This window comes from Bombyx mori, chromosome 5, assembly GCF_030269925.1.
Source record: "Bombyx mori chromosome 5, ASM3026992v2".
NCBI lineage: Eukaryota > Metazoa > Arthropoda > Insecta > Lepidoptera > Bombycidae > Bombyx > Bombyx mori.
In genome coordinates this window covers 10,662,702-10,686,599 of record NC_085111.1, presented here as the reverse complement: position 1 = coordinate 10,686,599, position 23,898 = coordinate 10,662,702, and the positions used below count along the sequence as shown (strand labels likewise).

General features: G+C 36.1%; 1 long non-coding RNA gene across 1 annotated transcript; it reads left to right on the top strand.

Moving 5' to 3' along the window:
- The first annotated feature begins 12,243 nt into the window (after positions 1-12,243).
- LOC119628571 (uncharacterized) lies at positions 12,244-23,588 on the top strand. The gene is made up of 4 exons (XR_009973217.1): positions 12,244-12,389; positions 13,254-13,422; positions 14,227-14,283; positions 23,432-23,588. It is a non-coding gene; the product is annotated as an uncharacterized LOC119628571 (long non-coding RNA).
- The last annotated feature ends 310 nt before the right edge of the window (positions 23,589-23,898 follow it).

Here is a 23,898-nt window from a genome sequence, read left to right as displayed (position 1 = left end):
CACTCCAATGGCATCCTCAATCGCGCTTTAAAAATTTTACCAGTCCAGCTGATAGCAATGTTGGCTGCCATTTAAAAAGCCGCTATGACGAACTGTATCTTTACCGCGGTGTGGAAAAAAACAGACATTATCGGTATACATAAGCCAGGCAAACCGGAAAATGAAACCGCGAGCTTCCGACCGATTAGTCTCTTCCCAGCGATCATCCTTTCGGAAACGTCTCTGGAACTTCATTACCGAAAAGAAATTATTAATCGACGAGCAGCTTGGGTACCTACCGCGCCAAAAACTCGTGCATAAGTGCATCGCGTCACGGAGCCTATCTTAATAGGGCTAAATATACGGAAACTAATCCCGGCCGGAGCCCTCTTCTTGGATATCGCAAAGGCGTTCGACAAAGTCTGGCATAGCAGTTTGGTTTACAAACTGTATAACATGAGAGTGCCAGACAGACTCGTACTCATCATACGAGACTGCTTGTTGAATCGTTCGTTACGGTATCGAGTAGAGGGAACTCGCCCTCGCCTCCGTCATCTGATGGCCGGAGTCCCGCAAGGCTCTGCGTTCTCCCCGTCCGTTATTATTTAGTTTGTCGCTCTCCGAATACCACTTCGAGCAGCTCACTCACTAATAGACGCGTTAACACCTCCGTCATTAGCCCCATCACTCATTTTGGCCAGTCCATACCGTGGGCCTCGAAGGTCAAATACCTAGGCGTAGACAGAAGGATGACATTCCGACCATACCGTACCGTATATAAAAACGGTACGCGACAGTGCCGCTTTCATACTAGAACGCCCTTCGTAACAAGGTGACACTCTACAAAACTTGCATAGGTCATGACCGGACCCGGTAGTGGCCCGCACTAATTTGAAGCCCCTTCAAGTTATTCAACCCCGTTTTTGCAGGATAGCCGTCGGAGCACCGTGGTTCTTAAGGAATGTGGATCTCCATGCTGACCTGGACTCATTCAGTAAGTATATTCAGTCAGCATCAACGCACCACTTCAAGAAGGCGGTACGACACGAAAACCTTCTTGTCGTAGCAGCTGGAAATTACATACCCGATCCTGTGGACCTAACGGTAAACAGTCGACGTCGCCTTAAACACGATTACGAATCCTCCCGGTCCATTAACGATGCTTTTAGATACCTCAAGCACCGGTCACCGTCTTCGCCGAACCCGTCGCTTGCGACGAGGGGCTCGGCGAGTTAATTACCTCATAGTCAGAGCCCACTGAGTTCCGGTGGTAGATTCTGCGAAGCACTGCTCTTGCTAAGGCCAGTGTTCACAACACTCCAGTTTGAGCCCCAAAAGCTCACCTACACGCTAGGGCTACCTAAACGCTGATATAGCGTTTCAAAGCTATCAGCATAGGCAGGCAAAAATTTTGAATATTGAATAGTCTAAATAGATGAACAATGACTAATTGGATATAATAATAACGTACACACGTTGTCGTTTTCCTTGCGTTTTTAAGCAACTCTAGGTTAATACTCCATATTAGGAACTCAATAAAACTTGCCTTTTAGTAATAATATTAAAAGTAACAAGACTAATAACCTAAGTTATTATTTTCATTGGGTCACTGTTAAATGTGTATGTGCCTACCAAATCATATTGCTTTTTATTTATTGTAAACTAAATCGAAAAACTTTACATTCATTGAACGAGGAAACGTGCGCAAAGCTGTTAAGAAATACAAAAACACAAAAAATAAAGTCGGGCCCTCGGGCTTCGCCGCGCCGGCGCGGGCGGGCAGTTGATACTCATCTCAGTCACTTTGATGTTGCCGCCGGGTCGGCGAACAGCGCCCGACGGCCGCTCTTTCGTCTCGCCTTAATTACGACTAAGATTTAAAATCAATTACTTAGATTAAATATGTTATGTACTTATAGTGGTAGGTATGCTTAAAAGTTTAATGTTTGAGATTATTTTTTTCTTTATCAGGATTGAAAAAAATCTCTTATTTAGGCTTCTTAATAAGTACAATTATACAGTACTATATTATTATCAATTATTACAAATAAATCTTTGCGTAATTGATGGAGGGGCGTCCTTCAGCCCGCTCGGATTGGTTCCACCATCTTGTCGTTTTTCTACCGTGTATGAGTAATTAATGTGTTCCCGTCTGACTGCTCTACCTACTGTAAAACTGAAAACTTAGAACTCATGTCTCAGGCCTTTACGTTGTTGACGTCGATGGGCTCAGGTAACCACCTAACACAAGTTGGGCCATGAGCTCGTCCTCAACCGTGTAAGCCAGTGGTCGTCAACCCGTGGCTCACGTACCGCATGCGGCTCTTTGACTCCTCCGCTACGGCTCTTCCGCGAAATGTTTAGTTAGGGCATAGAATATTACTTATTATAATATTTTGCTTACGAGGCACTACGAGACGAGTACAGATGTTTGAAACAGAAGGCTATAAAATTATAGGTACCTACCTATCTTTAAAAAATTGTCTCTTTCAATGAATTTCAATTGTGTGTTATCTATATTTGGCTCTTTTGGTTGACAAGGTTGTCGACCACACGTCTAAACAATAGAAAAAAATTGGGTCAATATAGAAGATTCCGAACGTCAGTCGTCCAGCCCTTCAGTTTCTCGCCGGATCTTCTCAGTGGGTCGCGTTTCCGATCTCGTGGTAGATTCTACAGAGCACTGCTATTGCTAGGGTTCGTGTTAGCCACATCGTCAGGTTTGAGCCCCGCGAGCTCACAACTTGTTAGGGTTACGTTGAAATGGCCACTCAAGGCCATCAGCTTTGGTAGAGAAAAAAAGTCAGTTGTCATCATCATGAGATTTTCAACTACACTTTTCGTAAAGTCTAGTTGCTAAGGCATTGATGAGCAAAGTTACATTATTACGGACTGTGATAATAAAATAATTACAAACTTATTATCTTTAACGAGTAATAAAGGGGACGGCCCATTTTAGGCCCAAAGCGGACAATAGATTAGAGAAAAAATACTTAGTGCATTAATTTTATCATAAATAAATATGCATTTACTTTCTTCCAAATAAGCGCCACTACAGTTTACAATAAGTAGTTTAAAAAAAGTAACTCTGTTGAAAAAAAACAAGATTTTTATTTTTGCGGGAAAAATATTGCCAGCATCAAAACCTTTTACGTATTAAGTAAACATTTTAAGTATATAAAAAAAAAACATATAAATAAATCATTTTAAGTATTATCATTAATCAATCGATTTTAATCGATTTTAAGCATATAAAATAACATCAAAGACATACCCATTGGACTTTAACTTGTTACTATACTTGAGACCTTAGAACTTATATCTCAAGGTGGGTGGCGCATTTACGTTGTAGATGTTTGTGGGCTCCAGTAACCACTTAACACCAGGGTGGCTGTGAGATCGTCCACCCATCTAAGCAATAAAAAAAAACTTAACTTGTATTGTTATTTAAATATGTACAACTAAAACAAAAACATAAAAAATAAAATATAATGTGTACTCGTAAAAAAAACATTAAGAAATAAATCAAATATCGGTTATTTGAAAAAATGATCGATATATGAATTTCAGGTAATTATTTTTCTTTATACTGACAACACTGATTTTAATCTGACTGACTGACACTTCGCTTTCTGCTTGTGCTTGCGTTCAAAATGGATGTTTTGATTTTTCTTCGATTTATTTTGCTTTTATCAATAACGTTTCATACTACGGCTGAAAACCATTGTGTGAATTGTGGTTTTAACCTGACCGAGATTTAAAACCGTGTATATGCTCTCCTGTGCTATTTTTAGATGATTTACTAATTGTGTATGAAGATGAAGAAAATATAGATATTTAAAGAAGTATGTGTGTTTTTTATACCCTAATAACTACAATTGGATAAAAATACATTAGGAACATCTTAAACATTAAAAAAGAAAAGTTCTTGAGGTATTTATATAGAACATTAACCTCAAAACGAGTTTTTTATTTTTATTATATTTTTTATAATAGTGGCGTCAATTTCAATATATTTTTTAGATATCTAATACATTTAAGAATTTGAATCAGTCCATTTTTATAGTAATATTTGATGTCCACCTTGGGCCTAGCACACTATGGAGAGTGGGCATTCCCCTTTAATGTATTGATCTGAAACCAACAGTGAATTAAAAACTACAAATATCTTAATGTTTTCACGAAGGACGAATGTCGATGATCAAACAAAGTAAACTGTTATAAAGAAAAACTTGGTTCTAAATGGCAGTTGAGATTAAAATGTCACTTTGATAGCATAGAAACAATGTTATAACAAACAAAAGGCCAAAGTTATGGTGTCAGTAGGTTAAAGTTACCGGCTACTGCCACCGACAATATAAGAAATACAAAGAAAGCTTGTTGGTCAAGCAGTTTAAATGTTACATAAAGCCGTTTGCTTCTTTTCATATTATTATGTATGTGGGCAGTGAAGCTCACGACTCACGGATATAAAGCTACGGGAACTTATAAACATCACAACGTGAATTCTGGCCCCACCTGAGACACGAGATAAATTCTCAATAAAACTGTAAAACAACTACCTACCTACCCCACCCTAATTTGTCTGATGGATTCACTTCAATCACATATGTATTTCTCTGTTACACTCATTACCCAAAGAAGAAAGAAACGATACAAATGTAATAACAAAAATTACAGCCAGCGTAGTAAGAAACTATACGGCTATTAATAACCACCGAGTGAAAACTACAATCCTAACCAATTATTATGCAAAGTAGGTGCATACATTACAGAAAGCGGTGACTTATAAAATGAACACACTGTTATTGTAAAAAAAATATTCGAAATACAATAATAATTAAGATATCTATCATTTTCAACCTAGTTTTCAACCGATTTTCTAGGTCAGCCTACTTACCTACGCCCTACGCCTACGTAGGTACTACGTACGTTGGATATGGGCGCAAGCGCTACTATTGGCAATAATGATAATAATATATAGTTTAGTTTGAAGTGGTCGTGGCCTAAAGGATAAGACGTCCGGTGCCAGTGCATTCGTATCTAGCGATGTACCGGCGTTCGGATCCCGCCGCCGAGTACCTTCTTTTTTTTTTATGGGGCTCAAACCTGACGATGTTGCTAACACGAACCCTAGCAAGAGCCGTGCTTCGCAGAATCTACCACCGGATCGGAAACGCGACCCACTGATAAGATCCGGCGAGAAACTCAGTGAGCTGTGTCTGTGGGTTAATTTACTCGTCGAGCCCTTCGTCGCAAGCGACGGGTTCGACGAGAACGATGACCGGTGCTTGAGGTACCTAAAAGCACCGTTAGTGGATCCGAAATGACGTGTTTTGGGCGACGTCGACTGCTATCCATTCTGTCCGCAGGATCGGGAATGTAGTTACCGGCGGCCACGATGAGAGGGTTCTCTGATGGACTGGAAGTCCAGGTCATCATCGAGGTCGACGTTCCTGACGAACCACGGGGCTCCGACGGCTATCCTGCAAAAACGGGATTGAATGACTTGTAGTGGTTTTAAGCTAGTGCGGGCCGCGTGAGCGAATACTAGACTTGCATAGGTCATGACGGGGCGTAAAAAAGTTTTGTACAGTGTCACCTTATTTCTAAGGGACAATTTACTTCGCTTGCAAAACATCGGGTAGAACGCGAGTACCAATTTTTCTAATGAAATATGTAGGTACTTAACACATGTGCACGATTGACTTCCACGGTGAAGGAATAACATCGCGTAATAAAAACCAAAACCGCAAAATTATAATTTGCGTAATTACTGGTGGTAAGACCCCTTGTGAGCCCGCACGGGTAGGTACCACCACCTTGCCTATTTCTGCCGTGAAGCAGTGATGCGTTTCGGTTTGAAGGAAAGCCGTTGTAACTATACTGAGACCTTAGAACTCATATCTCAAGGTGGATGGCGGCATTTAGGTTGTAGATAGATCTACTTACTACCCTTAGTACCAGGTGAGCCGTGAACTCGTCCACCTATCTGAGCAATAAAAAAATAAAAAACGGTTTATCCTATGTTGTTATTTATTTATGCTTGCTAATAGCAAGACGAAACTGTTATTCTACCATGTTTAATATTTAGTAGAGACTGTCTTGTGAAAATGTTCAGAATATGTTTGTTTTATATTAATGTATATAAAAACAAATGACTTTCAAAATAATCAAATATGAATAAAGCATAAATATTAATAATAAATTATGATATAATTAACATTAATAATTTGAATATGTAAGTATTGTAATTGCTACGCAAATCATGTTGTTGGCGCCATCTATTGTCAGGCTGGATAATAATAATGTTGTTTAAATTAGTTAAAAATAATTTATGTTAATACATTAATGTTAAATACATTAATGTTGGGGTGATATAAAAATCACTAAAATATTTATTGTGAATATCAAGCTACATTTTATGAATTATTTCGCAGTAATTCCATGTGTAAAAAGTAAGACGTGGCTTTTTTTATAATAAAAACAAATAATGTTAACTTTTTATAGAATTGTATTGTATTTTCATTGTGATACGTGTGAAAACCCTGGCTTAACACACGACATGTACAAAACAACTACATATTAATTAATACTCCTAATTTCTTATAAGATTTAATATAATTTAATGCGTGTATTCAGTGCTACAAGTCGCTGTTGGTTGCGCGCATATTACGCTACCCGAGCCATGAAAAAACCAGCGACAAATTGACTATTCCAAGGCGTAACCGGCGGAGGCGGCACCAGTCAAAGGCTCGCCGTGATGAAAGGCGCCGACATCGAACGGCCTCGGCTTTGATCTCTCCGCTTGAAGTGCAAATTATGTTATAAAGACAGCGAGCCCGGCAGCCCCCCGAACCGCCAACGCGCGCACTAATTAATTCAACCGGTGATCAACAAACCATCCAACGCATATTTTGTTCACATCAAGCAGTTTAAATAGATATAGAACGTAATTACATATTTTATATTATGTTGAGTGGTTATGATAAGTTTTTAAAGGGAAAATCATGATCGTGATCGTTAGATTGAAAAATCGTTGAATTAAAATTCACAAGATATGTTTTTAACTCAAGTTTGATTGAAAAATTATAATTTAATCAAGATATAATATGTAGTAATGTATATTAATTGAAACATCATAACTAAAAGTACAAAGGGGAAGTTCCCCTCCTCACTCCCAAAGTGGACATCAAATATTACTATAAAAATAGACTGATTCAAATTCTTAAATGTATTAGATATCTAAAAAATATATTGAAATTTACGCCACTATTATATAAAATATAACAAAAATAAAAACTCGTTTTGAGGTTAATTTTCTATATAAATACTTCAAGAACTTTTCTTTTTTTAATGTTTAAGATGTTCCTAATGTATTTTTATCCAATTGTAGTTATTAAGGTATAAAAAACACACATACTTCTTTAAATATCTATATTTTCTTCATCTTCACACAATTAGTAAAACATCTAAAAATAGCACAGGAGAGCATATACACGGTTTTAAATCTCGGTCAGGTTAAAACCACAATTCACACAATGTTTTTCAGTCGTAGTATAAAAAGTTATTGATAAAAGCAAAGAAATCGAAGAATAATCAAAACACATCCATTTTGAACGCAGGCACAAGCAGCGAGCGAAGTGTCAGTCAGTCAAATTAAAAGCAGTGTTGTCAGTATAAAGAAAAATAATTACATGAAATTGATATATCGATCATTTTTTAAATAACCGATAATTGATTTATTTCTTAATCTTTTTTTTTACGAGTACACATTATTTTTAATTTTTTATGTTTTTGTTTTAGTTGTACATATTTAAATAACAATACAAGTTAAGTTTTCTTTTATTGCTTAGATGGGTGGACGATCACACAGCCACCCTGGTGTTAAGTGGTTACTGGAGCCCACAAACATCTACAACGTAAATGCGCCACCCACCTTGAGATATAAGTTCTAAGGTCTTAAGTAGAGTAACAAGTTAAAGTCCAATGGGTATGTCTTTGATGTTATTTTATGAGCTATAAGCTCAATTAAAATCGATTGATTAATGATAATACTTAAAATGATTTATTTATATGTTTTTTTTTTATATACTTAAAAAGTTTACTTAATACGTAAAAGGTTTTGATGCTGGCAATATTTTTCCCGCAAAAATAAAAATCTTGTTTTTTTCAACAGAGTTACTTTTTTTAAACTACTTATTGTAAACTGCAGTGGCGCTTATTTGGAAGAAAGTAAAAGCATATTTATTTATGACAAAATTAATGCACTAAGTATTTTTTCTCTAATCTATTGTCCGCTTTGGGCCTGAAATGGGCATTCCCCTTTAATACGGACAAATATATCCTAGACCTGAGAAACATATTTATGAAAAATTAAAGAATCGGTACGTTGCTACATAAATGAATGCACGGCTAAATGCTGTATCGGCTATAAACATAAGTTCTTTGTAAACAATAACCGGTTCCGGTAGGTTTTGTTGAATTTCGTTTGAATGTTTTTCACGAAGTGTCGGTTACTGCTGACGTTAAGTGATCGGAGGCCAATAACGAAACTATACATTTAAGTTACATATATTTAAACAATTATGTGCTTAATTATAACGTGTAAAACATATCGTTTGTTGAGTAAAGTTCTAATGGACTCCGATTTATTTAAATTAAAAACATTCCATGGTTATGTTCTAATTTACTTTTTGTAATAAAAAGCTTTCAGCTTTATTTACTCGTCCGCCAAAGCGAATTCATAGGTACATTCCGTGAAAGTAAAGAAAAAAATTGACTTCGAACACAAAAACATTGCATTACTAACTAGTCAATTTCTATGTAACGAAATATTCATACCGCTTGTAAATGTCAATATTTATAATATTGTGCACATTATTATTAAAAGATATACATAATAGTGAAATAGTATGAAATGGCTGTAAAAAATAGATAAAAAAGGTCTTGGTTAACCAAAGTTCACCAGAGTAGATCATTCAGTGAAACATTGTGTAACTAAGTACCTCAATACCTACAGTTAGTACAAACTTAGTTTATTCTAATGGTTTAATATAAGAAAAATATGCATTATGATTACCTAGATAAAGCGTAACGTAAATAAACATTTTCTATCATATCTATTATATTAAGCACTAGCTGACCCAGCAGACTTCCTAGTGCCTCAATCGATAAATAAAATACCTAATAAACTTAAAACAAACAAAAGGAATCCGTCCGAGCGACGGGGGACACATCAAAGGAAAAACAAAATTGTTATTAAGCTATTGCAGATTTTATCGCGGGCCTTGAGCGCGGCGACCGAATCATGAAATTCCGTAACGAAAAAAACCTTACACCCCTCACTCCGCCTACCATGTAGCTCGCGTTCAACACATTCACACGTTGCGCTTGTGTAGTGTTTGTGAATAATCGCGTGGCGTGACGTCATACTGCATGCGCATAATGAAATTATTGATTTTTTTTGTTTTGTTTTAGATATTTGATTTTTTTATATTTTGTACCAGTGATTGGATTCTTTGCATAAGCTGACTTGAACTAATTTATAGTTTTTTATTTGCATAGATGGGTAAACGAGCTCACGGCCCACCTGATGTTAAGTGGTTACTGGAGCCCAGATACATTTACAACTTTTTTTTGTTTGTTTTATTGCATAGATGGGTGGACGAGCTCACGGCCCACCTGATGTTAAGTGGTTACTGGAGCCCAGATACTTTTACAACTTCTTTTTTAAGCTATTGCATAGATTTTATCGCGAGCCTTGAGCGCGGCGACCGAATCATGAAATTCCGTAACGAAAAAAACCTTACACTTCTCACTCCGCTTATCATGTAGCTCGCGTTCAACACATTCACACGTTGCGCTTGTGTAGTGTTTGTGAATAAGCGCGTGGCGTGACGTCACACTGCATGCGCATAATGAAATTATTGATTTCTTTTAAGCTATTGCATAGCTTCTATCGTGGGCCTTGAGCGCGGCGACTGAATCAAGAAATTCCGTAACGAAAATAACCTGACACCCCCTCAGCACGCCTACTATGTAGCTCGTGTTCAACACATTCACACGTTGCGCTGGTGTTTTTGAATAAACCTGCCGTGACGTCGCACTGCATGAGCATCATAAAAAGTCTGCCCATCTCTCTCTCACGCGGTCTAGCTTATGAGTGTGAAGGGGACAGTTAATGTTTTGCTTTTGTTAATGTTTATAAATATAGCGTGGTTTTATTTTTATTATTGTTTTAATATTAAATTATTATTGTCTAATTGTAATTACATAAGTTGACAAAAAATGCTTTGCAATAGCTTTACCGCGGCAGTCCCCGAGTGCCACACGTCTTTTTTTTTATTTAATTCCGAGCAGTTTCATATTTATCTACCTTTTAAACCTTCTCTGGACTTCTACAAATAATTCAAGACCAAAATTAGCCAAATCGGTCCAGCCGTTCTCGAGTTTTAGCGAGACTAACGAATAGCAATTCATTTTTATATATACTTAGTCTGGCCATAAATACTGTTACAAAGGAAAACCAAAAAAAAAACTATGTCAAATAACATTTATTACTTTTACAGTGTGTTAGTTTAATACATAAATATAAAACAATTTAAAGTATAAAAAGTTTATTCGAAGTGGTCTCCATTGGCTGCAATACAGTCCTTTAAACGTTGAGGCCAGTTATCAATAGAAGCACGCACTCTTTCCATGGGAAAATTTTTCACTGCCAATCGTACGGATTGTTTTAGGGACTCCAAATTATCATGGCGTTTAGAGCAAGCCGTACTCTCTAAAACTGACCATAAATCATAATCCAGCGGATTAAGATCGGGACTAGACGACGGCCAGTCTTCGGCTCTGATGAAGTCCGAAACGTTCGTTTCCAACCAAGACTGCCTAGACCGAGCTTTATGACCTGGCGCCGAGTCTTGCTGGAAGGACCATTCTTATTATTGAACATGGTGTTGTTAAGAGGCTTCATTACCTTTTCAAGAATGGTATCTTGATACACTTGTGCCGATGTTTTGATACCTTTTTCACAAAAGTATGGCCCAGTCACTCCTTCATAGCTAATACCCATCAAACCATCACTGAAGTCGGATAGTGCCCACGTTGCACTCTGTCGACTAATTGGGAAGCTTGATGGTAATATATCGATGGTATTTATGCTCAAAGCTCTAAGGATAAATACGGTCATTTTGTTTGTTCAAATGTTGCTCAATTGTAAAAAATTTCTCATCCGTAAACAAAAATTTTCTATGACCTCCCTTTGCGTACCGCTTCAGTAGTTGTTTCGATTTTACCACCCTATTCTCTTTTAAATTATCAGTTAAGAAATGACCAGTACGTCTCTTATAGGCTGCAAATCATAAGTCATCTTTTAAAATACACGACATGGTTCTAGGTGCTATCTTCATCTCCCGAGATAAAATCTTTTGCTTTCGGACATGATTTCTTCGAATTCTTTCCCTTACTGCTTTGACCACCTTTTTCGTACGAACACTACGTGGACGGCCAGATTTTTTTCTGTCACAAACAGAGGAGGTCTCATTGCACCTATTAATAGCCCGGTACATTTCACTAATACCAAGCGTATGGAGAGTTTTAAAAATTGCATTTGGCTCCATACCTACTTAGTGTAATGCAATCACAGCGATTCGGTTCTCTTTATCACCCACTCCATTTTAATATCGCAAAATATTGTACAATGTATTGGCGCCAAAATGAGAAAAATCAATGAGCAATCATATAAAAATGACAGATTCCAAATTCAAATGTAATATTTTGTTTATTTTTAATTGTAACAGTATTTATGGCCAGACTAAGTATAGAAGAAGAAGATAGAATACGTATTTTAATCGTCTAAGTTATGTTGTGAAAAGTGGCCAAGGGACGACTGCACAGTGGCTAGGCTGCCCGGCTGTGGCGACTGGCAGCTTCGTGTGCTCAATACGTGACGTGACGTCGCCTATCGGGTACCGCATACGAGTACCTGCGGTGCGCTTTGATCTCTGTGTCCGCGAATCGCGCCGCAAAGGTCTTTGAATCAAAATTCACAGACTATCATAACATATTATTATCTTACAAGTATAGTAAATATATTTTATTTCTCAATACACATTCCAATACATCTCATGAAGTTTTTTATGTTCAGAAGAAAGACTTCTTTAATATATTTTTTCCAATTATGTTTTTAATTCAACCCTGAAGCGCAGAGGTCTTAGTTTGGTGAAAACTTTTTTTATCTTCTAATGCCAATTCTGATGTCATTTCTAAACATTACATTTTAGGTAGGTGCTTGTTAATCGTGTATCGTGTCTTAAAATTTGTGAGTTACAAAAGCGTTTATTTTGAATACCAGAATTAGAACAGAACATATAAACAAGTGGAACAAATATGTACTTATAATAGTTAATGTAGGCACCAAGACTGTTCCTAACTCGTCAATCGTACTAATGAATGTTATAGGTTTTGTAGTACACAGTAAAAATTTTGGTTAGATAAAAATGGGATAAGTAATAAAGTGTTTCTTTAAAAAATAAATCATTCGCTTACCGGTTGCGGCTGATGTTCTTAACAGATAAACCAAACATTTTAACGCGAACGCCGAGATTATTATCAACATGTAAAAAGGCAGGAAGTGTGTTCACTGTTCAGATATGTTTGACTTAATTTAGACCTTGTGTCTTCGGCTACGTTTATACAGGGATTTATGTTTAAGCACTGCGAGACAGTTATTCTAGTCGTCAGTGATACAATCTACGTTTGTTTGCGGTCGCCATCACGGATTATATTAGAAATATAAATAAACACAGACGACAAGAAATTCAATGCAAGAGTTACTCGGAAGCGCTATTTCCGACGTTCTGCGAATGTTGTTAGGTTTAGGTATATTTGTAATATTTGTGATAAAAAAGATGTTTTGTGATATAGCACTGGGAATTGCTTTTAAATAAAAAAAAATGTATGTATCGATGAGTATTTGTTTATTAACTTAGAACGGGCTACTTTAAACCAAAACATTTGTAAGGAATCAATGGCAGCTTAAGTGGCTTAGCGAAACATTATAATTTATAAACCGCTAGAACTCCGGGAATGCATAATTTGAACTAACCCATCAAACAATGAAGTAAATTTGCCGCTTAAATATTTCAAGTACAAAAGTTTCCAAGAAAATTACTTCTGTTTACCACGCTGATCCAATTTCCTAGAGAGCACTTATCATTCCATACATTATAGTCACGGGCAGTTACGGCTGGGCCTTTCTGTTCAAATTACAGGTTTGAATTTATGCTCAGATATCTAGTCACCGACACTTTCTTGGAATATTTTTTGTGATAAACATAATAGAACGTTACATACGCTTCGAGTTGTTATGTAATAAATGTTACGATGAAGTCGGTTGAACAATGGTTTCAAAATGGATAAGAACCCCTCATTAAATACAAGGTAACATATTAAATTATTTAATTTAAGTCCTCTAATGTACACACAGAATTCATTAATTGGGTTTATTTATAAAAGTTATTCTTAAGTAATATAGTAATCTGTGCATAGGTTTATAGTACAGACAAATGATACGTAATAATATAACTATTTTCTACTTGTATTTACTTGTAGGTATAGAATGTAGAAAATATTTTTTTTTTTTTAAATGTATATTCTTCTTGCCCCGTCCGTTATTGGCTAGCGAACCCATAAAAAATAATCCATTCTACTGTTTTTTAAATTTAGTCTTATTTTTTTTATTGCTTAGATGGGTGGACGAGCTCACAGCCCACCTGGTGTTAAGTGGTTACTGGAGCCCATAGACATCCGCAACGTAAATGCGCCACCCACCTTGAGATATAAGTTCTAAGGTCTCAAGTATAGTTACAACGGCTGCCCCGCCCTTCAAACCGAAACGCATTACTGCTTCACGGCAGAAATAGGCAAGGTGGTGGTACCCACCCGCGCGGACTCACAAGAGGTCCTACCACCAGTAAAGTCTTCAAGTTGTAAGGATTTCCGATATAAAAGTAGCTTAAACTATGACTTGAAAATATATCTATTTATTAATAAGAGAGCCGTTTGGAATATTAGCCCCAATAAACAAACAGACCTAATTGGAAATACGTTTATACCGTACATATCCATTAAAACTTCTTCTTCTTTATTTATTGGCACGGTTTGTGCATTATTCCGGCACGGTTTGTGCATTAGCCAGTGTCAAGTAATAAGATTTTTATAATTCGCCGTTTTAATTATTTACAGTTTATAAATAATAAAAAACGAAGGAAACTGTCCGTGTTGGCCATTACTAATATTAGTGTAAGTATGAATTAAATTAGCAGCGTGGGACGGTTTAGATATATTAGGTTGAGAAAGTAATTTGATTAATGTAGTAATTAACTTTGCAAATGATAATATGAAGTGAAATGAAATGAAGTTGATTAATATTATGAAGCATGCCATGAAATGAAATGGGATGATATGGAATGAAATATAATCTCAGTAAAATTGTGGTCATTTGCTGTGACTTTCTCAGTTGACTTTATGGAGGATCCCGAGAAGTTACGTACAGCGGCTTTGTTTCATTTTCCCACATTTGTGCACTTTCACAGATACTAAACAGTTAATAAATCACCGTTATTACACATATAAACCTGAAGAAACACTAAATAGACAAAATAAAACAAATCACACAATATCACTCCTCGCGTTCCCGCCAAAAATTCCGTACATATTTGTCCATAGTATTTGCCTACAGTGTAGTCTTAGCGAAATCTGTGATTATAGAAGTATATTATAGTTTTTTACAATAGAACCATAATAATGTTCAAACTTATAATTTCAATTAATTATAGTCTTATTTCGACTATGAGGGAGAACACTAGTAACAATAAAACAACGGCGGTATTCTCGTTTTTATATGACGTCTCACTGTGCTTTGAGTTGTTTACGTAACAAGCTCGGCGGTAACTATATAAAGTTCTCAAAAGCGCGGACTGTCTAATTTTAGTATCTCGTACGTTATCAGAGTTACCCCCGGTGTTACACAGGCGACGCAAGAGCGGGATCATTTTATTTGTTTAGTTTTCTTTCTCGTAACAAGAGAGCCGCTTCCCTATCGCTCTTTTTTTATCAACTAGTGTAAATAAGCAGGGAATCATAGACATTACGTAAATAAAGCAAGAAATACTATCAGCCGTGTGTAAACTTTGAGGCATATCTAAATCATCGCTGTAATCTTAATTTTAAAAGAATCAGTAAAATATGGAGAGTGTTTGATGTTTATGGATATTAAGAAAGTAAACGAAACATCGTTTACGCACGGCTCGTAAGCGCCTGCAATTTTTGCTACTTATAAATTTTTATCAACTGAAACTTTACATGGGTTCGCGTTAATCATTTACAGTATAATGTCGTTCATATTACACTCTAAATATACCTATTTAGTGAAATTACTGTTCTAAAAACTTGACAGAATACAGGATGTACCTATGAAGTATTTAAAACAAATGATTCCGCGTCCTGTTAGACAGCTATATTTAAATTGATATGTTCTAGTGTAAATAAATAGTTTTTTTATAACAAAGGAGACGTCGATTTGATTCCCATTTGCAAACAGACTTATCAACTTGGGATACTGCTAGCTAGCTGGTCCTGTCAAGGTTGCACACGACATTTTGTTTAACTCTATATTACGAAATCACAAAGACGATGTCTGTGAATGGTATGGTTGTAAATTACTGTAAGAATCAAATCTAATAATGTACGTTTGATATTTAACGGTCTCTCAACCTAAGATTCCGTACTGTGCAATGAATACCGGAAACACGCAATCAAAACTAAAGCGAGCTCGTCTATACCCCGAAGTCATAATATCTTTAATTTTGAACAAAGATATTGATTTCAAAAAGGAATTGAACCCGTTTCCTCCGGTATACAATAGGGGTTACGTCACTAGTCACTAAACCAACGAGGCGATCGATCATCCTCAAGCGAATGGAGTAGGCTCGGATTTCGTTGCGGAAGTTTGCTCATTGCTGATTCAATACGACTTTACTCAAGGATAAGTTCGGGTGTTGGGTATCGTAATTTCTGTTACAAAGAGAATAAATAAAAAACTATTCTTTGCCCGCTTTAATGTTGTGATACGTTTGGGAATACGAGTCTTGGAACTATTCTGTCGAAAATCGCATCCTGTGCCTTTCTTTATGTTAGCGCCAGTGCACGCATTCGCATCCGGTCGTGTTTTTTAAATCAGTTCTGTCCAAATATTGAGCTTTTTTTCCTTTCTTCCCGTTGATCGACCGGAAAAGGGTGGATTAAAATTAAGTTTACGTTCAGTACAATTACTAATAACTTCTTTTATGATTTTGTGTAAGTACAAATTATTGTTGCTGGTGGTCATAGATATTTTGATGTATTTTTGCCTACCTTTCTGCCAATAGCCTCGAGGGACTATTCTGGCTTCAATTCGATCGGTACGCGAGTTCACGGGGCTCAGCCAGAGAGACTTGCTAACATCTGTCAGGATCGGAATGGCGACCCACTGGGAAGATCCGGTTAGATACTCAGTGGGTAATAATATAAGGACTTTTCCACTCTTCAAACTGAAACGCATGACTGCTTCGCGGCAGAAATAGAAAGGAATGTGGTACTTATTCGCGCGGGCTTACAGTACGCCCTACCACTTACACATTTACCGTACTTCCTTCATCGTGGCTATTATTCGTGAACATGTGTGAAGTATTTAATTAGATATTTTTCTTCGTAATAACACATAACACACACACACACACAATCACGTAATCGCAGTTGTACGTCTTATCCTTCCGTTTTGTTTATTGCATACATGGGTGGGTAAGCTCATTCCAACCTGTTGTTAAGGGGTTACCGGAACCCATAAACATCTAAAACGTAAATTTTGTCACCTACATTAAGACATGAGCTTACATTATAACGGCTGCCCCACTCATAAAATCGAAACGCATTACTCATTTACAGTAGAAATAGCCAGGGCGGTGGTACCTACCCGTACGGATACACAAGACCACCACCACTACCACCAGAAATTATACAAATTATAATTTTGCATTTTTGTTTGATTTTAATTACACGATGCTATTCCTTCACCGTGGAAGTCAATCGTGAACATTGGTTAAGTACGTATTTCAGTAGAAAAATTGGTACCTGCCCATGCCGGCGTGATTCGAACACCGTTGCATCGCTTGGTACTAATGCCCCGGGTATCTTATTTAGGTCACGACGACTTCTAAAAGTTAGGTTACGTTGTCTTCATGAAAGTAATGTGGATCTCAAAAAGTTTCCAGGCTTAGTAAAAATAAAGTAGTCCCTTTTAGACATCTCCCAGTCGTTTTCGTAGTCATATGAACTTAGATAACTAATTTAATCCATCTCCACGTCATTTTAAACCATCTCTAATGATAATTTCACGATTTGATGGCCACGAATTCATCCTTCATTTACAGTTTCATAGGATGCTACACTAATAATAATTATAATTAATCTGTTCGTTTATTCGTCAGGGGGAAATGGGTACGCGACCCCATCCACCACTAGCACTATTATATTCCCAAGCAGTAAAATTAGGGGGAGATAAGAAGCGTGGGATAGGTAGAATTTGGAAAGGAAAAAAATTAAGAAAACAGTTGTAAAAATTTTAAGATTACGTGTTCCCCGAAATCCTACTGAATAGGTACTGTTTCTACGGGTAGGATTAGGGAATGTACCCCCAAATGAACTCTTAAGAAAAAGCACGAAAGATTTTCAGTGATCCTATGACCCCAATAAAATACTGTAGAAACATGGAGTTTTATTTTTTATGCAGAATGTAAATTTCTGCCTTCCCGGCTGAGCCCTGGTCCAATCGTCCTGGTGAAGCTGTGAAGGTCTTTGGGCCAACAGCAATCGCTCCATCCCACCAAAAAACCATAATATAATAGCTATAAAATATCACAGTACTTCAAAATTAAAACACCGTTCTCATTTTGTTTCATTTTATAGATTTTTATTTTGAGAACACCCTATCAAATTTTATGACGTTTATAAATCACGTAGTTCCATAGAAGGCTTTGTTATTTCTGTTAGAACATAAAACTTAAAGCATTAAAATGACGACTATGGGCCGGAATGTCTCATCGATTAGGTATGTCTTCAAAACAACTTTAATAAGTTTTTACGGTAAATTACTGTGGATGAATTTTTGAGATCGATTATTTTTTCGTCATTTCGTTAGCGCTCTTATTGTAGCAAGTTGCTAGAAACCGTGTCGCCAACATTGTAAGTTATGGTATTGTCGATTAGTAAAACATTACAAATTTACAAATATTTTTTTTTTATATTAATGATTCTTAAAAAACTTATAATGCACCAACTGTTTCAATTTTATCATGAACGTTCGTCACAACTAGGAACTGTAATTTTTAGTGAGCTTTTTAACATAAGCTTGCCTGAGTTTTAGTGCCGTAAGTGAGCAGACGTATTCACGACTCTATTAGTAATCCGTAATTGTTACCGTACCCCACAAATACCATAGCGTGAATGCTGGCGACCACATTAGGAGTTCAAGTCAGTCTTAAGTCAGCTTTGAATAATTGATAGGGAGCAAAGTGGAGCGGATAAGATCCTCTGACCCGTATGCGCTCATAACAATAAACGAGATGTAGCTCATAATTTTAGATTATGACTCTGTTTAGGCTTAATTTTAAATAAACCTATCACTAAAGGTACAATATCTACAAAATGTGCGGTCCGGAAAGAGTAAGCTGTACACGGCTGTCATTTAAGACGGCGCTTTTGAGATGTTAAATAATGCGGCGTACGATATCAGATGTAGATGATAATAAAAATTCTGGGAACATCCCTTTTGCTCGTAGCATCGATGCTCGTAGGGTGTGCGGGGTAGAGAGAGAGGGCATAAGGCCGGTTTGGCAGGCCATCCATCACGCTGCGGGGGTGCAATTACGTGAAGTAGATGTGCTGACACAAACACCAGACCGACGCGCCACGATGCCGCCGTCAGCCCATATAAGCTCATCTCTCGGTTCATAGTTGTCATTTTGCATAATTAGCGCATATTCTGTTTAGATTATTTAAAACAAAAATGATTTTTTTCTTACGCATGTTGATAGCTTTGAGAGGCTATTTCAGCTTCTCCTTGACGTGTAGGTGAACTCACGGGGCTCACACTGAGTGTTGCTAGCACTGGTCCCAGCAAGAGCAGTGCTTCTCAGAATCTACCATCGGATCGGAAACGCGACCCACTGAGAAGATCCGGCGAGAAACTCAGTGGGCTGTGTCTATGGGTTAGGTACTCGTCGAGCCCTTCGTCGCAAGAGACGGGTTCGGCGAGGACGGTGACCGGAATAATAAACGACGGCTTTCAATGTTATTTGTGGAAATCTTAAAAAGAAAACAGGTGGTATGGTTAAGTCTATCAATTGTCTAATTTCGGCTTATAGTTCAATTTATTACTTATATTGTAAGCCCGCATGAGTAACTACCACCATCCAGCTTAGTTGTGAGCCTTAGATATCCGATAATCGGAATTTTGTTATTTTTAAATACGCTTATTCCTTCTTCAAAACGTTTTTAGAAAAAAAAATACCAATTGTTTTTTTTGGTAAAGTTTCCTTTGTTTATGTGGGGTTTAAATGAGTACAACCACCTATATTAGCTAGGTAATTTTTGTCCATTTGTGTCCTTCCTATTCATGTTAATCCCTAAGCCGTCATGCGTCACCTAACAATAAAAAAAAAATCCTTTGTTTTTCATATTTTAACATTCATTTAAAAAACACAACTTAAAATATAAAGAGAACATTATAATTAACATCATTTAATACGTAATAATTATGTTGAGCATTCACTAAATGAAACAATTTCTCAAGTAAAATAATAATGAAAGACAAAATCAGGAAACATTTAAATTACGTATCCGTAACCGTAGTAAGGTTCTCTTGCTGCTTTTTCAAAACAAAATGTAAGTGCAATTTGAGATGAGTTTCGGACCTGTTCACCAGCCCTAGCTTAAAGCTGTTTAGTAAACAAAAATCACAAAAAATCATGTGATATCTACTATACTAAACCTACCTACCTACTTAACTTTCTAATATGCTGCAGTTTTTGAATGTGTATTTTTTATTAAAACAGATTCTCTATTCAGTTTACATTATATTTCAATAGCTGTTACACGCAGCTTCGCCCACGTGCTCAGTTAATTTTTCTAATAAAGAGAATAAAACAGTTTCCCGTGGAATGAGATGGTTTTTTTTCGGCATAAAATGTAGCCTATATTTATTAAATAATATTGAATAATTAAAACATGTCAGTTCGTTGCTTCGTTTCCACGTAAAAGAAGGGAAACAAACACACACTCACATTTATAAAATGTGTATATGTTACCGGAAATGTATGAAATCAAGGAATTGTATACAAATCCTAGGAAATGTGTACAATTCCGATACTATTTAGGAAATGTATAAAATATTGTTTGAAAAACTATTTAATGCATAGATATCCTAGGAAATGTATAAATTTCCTCGGAATTGTATATAATTCCAATATCGTATTAGGAAATGTATAAAGTAAATGCTTTCTGTAATAAAACACGTTGTTAATAATATTTTTTTATTATAACACTTATTGAGACAATCGGGTAACAGTCATACCGTAAAATAAAAATATTATATTCATATTATCTTACTAATTAAAACTTCTAAAATCAACTATCTATTAACTTTTAAGGCTTCGTCAAACAGAACGGTAGTTCTTTTGACGTTCAACAAGTATGTACTTTCATTTATGTTGAATAAAAATTTTTTTGATTTGATTTTGATTTTGAACGCGTAATTAGCGCGCGTCATAGCGCGGCGTTAGTTTAGCGCTCTGACGCGCGCTAAGTACGCGTTCTGTTTGACGAAGGCTTTAAAGTATCACAAACTCAACTTATATTTATTCTTATAAAATCAAATTTTCATTTGGCAAGTAATCAGTCTGATAATTAAGTAATTATAAATGTCAAAGTATAAAAGTAAATCTTTATATTATAATACTTTGTCAGTCCATATAGCTATTTATTTTTGCAGGGTAAGCTCGAATGGCATTTGGAAGTACATAATACTTTATTTTTAAAACACAGACATCTTGATGTAGCACAGTTTTTCTTGCAAAGGCACTTCTTAAATCCCTGGCCGGTTCCAGTGGATTGCAAGTTGGCAACTGACCGTAGTGCAAGACTCGTCCCGCTGTCCCCGCGTACCCACCAATATCTTAAATGTTTTACATTTCCGATTGCTATTTAGGAAATGTATAGATTTCTTAGGAAATGTGTAATGTGTAAGTATAATATAATTAATTTCACACATTTCCGTGCGATTTTAGGAATTACATACATTTCCTAGGAATTGTATACAATGACGGATTACATACATTTCCGTTAACATATATAAAAAGTAAATAAAAGTATGAATTTTCTTCTTTACCTACAGTATTTTTGCAAATCGCTATTTTATTTATTTACATTTAGATGAAAAGTTACAATACCCACGTACTAGGTTAGATACTACACAATAGATTCATCTTCTTTGATTAAACGGGTGCTTTCAGTCAAAATCTTGTAAGAATAATCTAAATAATGCCAAAGAATATTCTTAAATTATGATTAGCATGGAAACAGTTGAGAAATTGTGTATTTCGAAATGTCTAACGGACACTTGAGTGACTTGTAAGTTATTAGTTGTATTTGTGTAATGCTAGGTGTTTCGTTAACTGGTTTCCTAAAATCGTATCAGATTCCATATTTAGGTGAAGTGAAGATATGAAACGGCACTATTTCCTAAAATGTTATCGGTCTGGTAATTATTCTCCTAAAAAAATTCAACAAAAAGTTAAAACTTCGTGCGAGAGTGGGTCGACAGTGTGGGAGGAGGCCGCGGCGCGGTAGCAGCACCCGCCGATTATCCGCCGATAACACACAAAAACAACTTTTTGATTTATGAAGAAAGCCCAAGAGACGGCTACTGGACGTTGCAACGTCGACGTGCTTACTTTTATTTATTGATGTTCTATCAAATAGTTTTAGGCTGATCGCCCTAAAATATTTAAAATACGTTGTAATGTCGATTAACTATAGATTTTAAGTGCTATCTTATTAATTACCTACTAGATTAAAAACATATCTAACAAATTGAGATAATTGTGTCATTTTCTGGAAAATCGTCTTTTCAAGTAAAGCTTAAGCTAACTAATGTAAATTAATTATAAATTATCAAAAGGCGCGCGTAACTGTCAAAAATTCAAGGGGCTCGGTACATCTATCTAAATATAACGAAGTAGTTTAGTAGTTACGGTAAGCACAACGGTAAATGTCAAAAAAGAAGCTAGAAATTCGAACTATCACATAAGGAACTACTGTAGATACGACAAAGTTCTATATTGCTCCTGTTATTGTCGAAGTTCATTGGCAGCGCTGACCATTTTCAAGTGGGCCACAAGTTTGTCTGCTACCGTAGGCAATAAAAAACATCAAAAGATTCGGAACAAACATGCACCCGTTTCCACTTTTGACAAGCTCGAATCAGCTTTGCGACGAACGAGTCGGGATATTAAAATAATATGTGCATAGTTATTTGAATCGTTGAGAAAGAACCTATCCACCTATGTATACCTACAGACACAGTAAAATATAAAAAATGCAGATAAATCCGTAACAACTCCAAAATCAAAATAATTTTCAATTAGGATGTCATTGAACATAGGGTAGGTACATAATGAAAGACAAAATAATCCCTACCATCGGTTCCAAGAAGAGTCACAATCCTCTAGTAGTAGTTTTAGTCAGATACATACAGAGTCATTTACAACAGTAATTTTAATCAGATATAATTATTATTTTTATATTTATGTTAAACAGTAAACCGCGTTCGCCTTAGGGGATGTAGACAGCGCTAGCGGGGAGACGACAGCTCCCGCGACCACATTTTCAAATGCATGTAAATGAGGCGGTCAAGCAACGCACAAAGGCACCGCCTTTTTGCCTCTTGCACTCAAACCTTTATTAGCAACGCTTCAATTTAAGAATTACGATAAATAACATAATGATTAATAATACTTTTGACTGTTATTATTACACATTTCATTCAGGGTAATAAGCAGTGAAATGATAAATGATGATCTAGACTGCAAAAGTATTATTTTAGTTCCTTATTTTTTATCAGCTTACAAGTGTTTACCACCCTAGAACATATTGTGTTTTTTGTCGCCTACCTTTGTTTTTTTTTTTTTTAAATAAATGTCGTTCGATACAATAGGCACTTTTTATCATTCACTTGTAAACACTGAAGTATGAAACCTAGGTCTATGCCTGTAAATTAGTCTTATTAAAGTTTCAAAATACTAATCAGGAATTACCTTCCTATAGTTGAAAGCAAATATTGTTTCGATTTTTCCAGAATTCTTGTTCCATGAGCTACGGCGCCTGGTAGTCGGGATGGTGTTTGCTTATCTAATTCGACCACGCTTTAAGTATTGTGTAAAACCATTATCCACTATGGATTTATGGTTATTATGATAAAAAATTGAAAATAATAATAAATAGTAACTTAGCAATTTTGGGTTGGAAATTACTACTCATACGACTCATACCAATTACATACATAAAGATAAAATAAATCTACCTTTACGTTAACCTTTAATCGGACACAAGGTACTATTTTCCCACCCTCCCAATCTAGGTAAAATTCCGAATATTTTTGAAATGGCAACCATTCAGGTTGTAATTTTTACACAATTAAAATATAAGATCATTACAGAATTATTTAACTATGAGCAGCCCCCACCCTTTCAAATGTCACGTGTGAAAGTCAGAATCAAATTAACGTCACTTTGAAAAAAATGCGCGATTTTTTACACATTGGAG